A 3506-nucleotide genomic window follows, 5' to 3' on the forward strand; every position below is an offset into this window, starting at 1 on the left:
GAGATGTCCCCGCTCCGTACGTGTGTTGAACGCGGAGGTGTCGTTCGTTCGGCGCTAGGATCATCGGTGATTTGGATCACGACGAGTATGACTCCATCAACCCCGTTCTCTTGAACGCTTCCGCGCGCTATCTACAAGGGTATGTAGATGCACTCCCCTCTCTCTCGTTGCTAGATGACTCCATAGATTGATCTTGGTGATACGTAGAAATTTTTTTATTTCTGCAACGATCCCCAACAGTGGCATCATGAGCTAGGTCTATGCGTAGTTTCTATGCACGAGTAGAACACAAACTTGTTGTGGGCGTAGATGTTGTCAATTTTCTTGCCACTACTAGTCTTATCTTGTTTCGGCGGCATCGTGGGATGAAGCGGCCCGGACCGACCTTACACGTACGCTTACGTGAGACAGGTTCCACCGACTGACATGCACTAGTTGCATAAGGTGGCTAGCGGGTGTCTGTCTCTCCCACTTTAGTCGAATCGGATTCGATGAAAAGGGTCCTTATGAAGGGTAATAGAAGTTGGCATATCACGTTGTGGTTTTACATAGGTAAGAAACGTTCTTGCTAGAAACCTATAGAAGCCACGTAAAAACATGCAACAACAATTAGAGGACGTCTAACTTGTTTTTGCAGCATATGCCTTGTGATGTGATATGGCCAAAAGGATGTGATGAATGAAATATATGTGATGTATGAGATTGATCATGTTCTTGTAATAGGAATCACGACTTGCATGTCGATGAGTATGACAACCGGCAGGAGCCATAGGAGTTGTCTTTATTTTTTGTATGACCTGTGTGTCATTGAATAATGCCATGTAAATTACTTTACTTTATTGCTAAACACGTTAGCCATAGAAGTAGAAGTAATCGTTGGCGTGACAACTTCATGAAGACACGATGATGGAGATCATGATGATGGAGATCATGGTGTCATGCCGGTGACGAAGATGATCATGGCGCCCCGAAGATGGAGATCAAAGGAGCAATATGATACTGGCCATATCATGTCACTATTTGATTGCATGTGATGTTTATCATGTTTTACATCTTATTTGCTTAGAACGACGGTAGCTTAAATAAGATGATCCCTCGCAATAATTTCAAGAAAGTGTTCCCCCTAACTGTGCACCGTTGCGAAGGTTCGTTGTTTCGAAGCACCACATGATGATCGGGTGTGATAGATTCTAACGTTCGAATACAACGGGTGTAAGCCAGATTTACACACGCAATACACTTAGCTTGACTTGACGAGCCTAGCATGTACATACATGGCCTCGGAACACGGAAGACCGAAAGGTCGAGCATGAGTCGTATAGAAGATACGATCAACATGAAGATGTTCACCGATGTTGACTAGTCCGTCTCACGTGATGATCGGACACGGCCTAGTTGACTCGGATCATGTTTCACTTAGATGACTAGAGGGATGTCTATCTGAGTGGGAGTTCATTGAATAATTTGATTAGATGAACTTAATTATGATGAACTTAGTCTAAAATCTTTACAATATGTCTTGTAGATCAAATGGCCCACGCTAATGTTGCCCTCAACTTCAACGCGTTCCTAGAGAAAACCAAGCTGAAAGATGATGGCAGCAACTATACGGACTGGGTCCGGAACCTGAGGATCATCCTCATAGCTGCCAAGAAAGATTATGTCCTAGAAGCACCGCTAGGTGGCGCACCCATCCCAGAGAACCAAGACGTTATGAACGCTTGGCAGCAGCGTGCTGATGATTACTCCCTCGTTCAGTGCGGCATGCTTTACAGCTTAGAACCGGGGCTCCAAAAGCGTTTTGAGCAACACGGAGCATATGAGATGTTCGAAGAGCTGAAAATGGTTTTCCAAGCTCATGCCCGGGTCGAGAGATATGAAGTCTCTGACAAGTTCTTCAGTTGTAAGATGGAGGAAAATAGTTCTGTCAGTGAGCACATACTCAAAATGTCTGGGTTACACAACCGCTTGACTCAGGTGGGAGTTAATCTCCCGGATGACGCGGTCAATGACAGAATCCTTCAGTCGCTTCCACCGAGCTACAAGAGCTTTGTGATGAACTTCAATATGCAGGGGATGGAAAAGACCATTCCTGAGGTATATTCAATGCTGAAATCAGCGGAGGTGGAGATCAAAAAGGAACATCAAGTGTTGATGGTGAATAAAACCACTAAGTTCAAGAAAGGCAAGGGTAAGAAGAACTTCAAGAAGGACGGCAAGGGAGTTGCCGCGCCCGGTAAGCCAGTTGCCGGGAAGAAGCCAAAGAATGGACCCAAGCCTGAGACTGAGTGCTTTTATTGCAAGGGAAGTGGTCACTGGAAGCGGAACTGCCCCAAGTACTTAGCGGACAAGAAGGCCGGCAACACCAAAGGTATATGTGATATACATGTTATTGATGTGTACATTACCAGCACTCCTAGTAGCTCCTGGGTATTTGATACCGGTGCGGTTGCTCATATTTGTAACTCAAAGCAGGAGCTGCGGAATAAACGGAGACTGGCAAAGGACGAGGTGACGATGCGTGTCGGGAATGGTTCCAAGGTCGATGTGATCGCCGTCGGCACGCTACCTCTACATTTACCTACGGGATTAGTTTTAAACCTCAATAATTGTTATTTAGTGCCAGCTTTGAGCATGAACATTGTATCAGGATCTCGTTTAATTCGAGATGGCTACTCATTTAAATCCGAGAATAATGGTTGTTCTATTTATATGAGAGATATGTTTCATGGTCATGCCCCGCTGGTTAATGGTTTATTCTTAATGAATCTCGAACGTAGTGTTACACATATTCATAGAATACCAAAAGATGTAAGGTTGATAATGATAGTCCCACATACTTGTGGCACTGCCGTCTTGGTCACATTGGTGTCAAACGCATGAAGAAGGTCCATGCAGATGGACTTTTGGAGTCTCTTGATTATGAATCGTTTGATACGTGCGAACCATGCCTCATGGGTAAGATGACCAAGACTCCGTTCTCCGGAACAATGGAGCGAGCAACCAACTTATTGGAAATCATACATACTGATGTGTGCGGTCCAATGAGTGTTGAGGCTCGCGGTGGCTATCGTTATGTTCTCACTCTCACTGATGACTTGAGTAGATATGGGTATGTCTACCTAATGAAACACAAGTCTGAGACCTTTGAAAAGTTCAAGGAATTTCAGAGTGAGGTTGAGAATCAACGTGACAGAAAAATAAAGTTCTTACGATCAGATCGTGGAGGGGAATATTTGAGTCACGAATTTGGCACACACTTAAGGAAATGTGGAATAGTTTCACAACTCACGCCGCCTGGAACACCTCAGCGAAATGGTGTGTCCGAACGTCGTAATCGCACTCTATTGGATATGGTGCGATCTACGATGTCTCTTATCGATCTACCGCTCTCATTTTGGGGCTATGCTTTAGAGACTGCCGCATTCACTTTAAATAGGGCTCCGTCGAAATCCGTTGAGACGACACCGTATGAATTATGGTTTGGGAAGAAACCTAAGCTGTCA

The sequence above is a fragment of the Aegilops tauschii genome, chromosome 1, assembly GCF_002575655.3.
Source record: "Aegilops tauschii subsp. strangulata cultivar AL8/78 chromosome 1, Aet v6.0, whole genome shotgun sequence".
NCBI classification, from domain to species: domain Eukaryota; kingdom Viridiplantae; phylum Streptophyta; class Magnoliopsida; order Poales; family Poaceae; genus Aegilops; species Aegilops tauschii.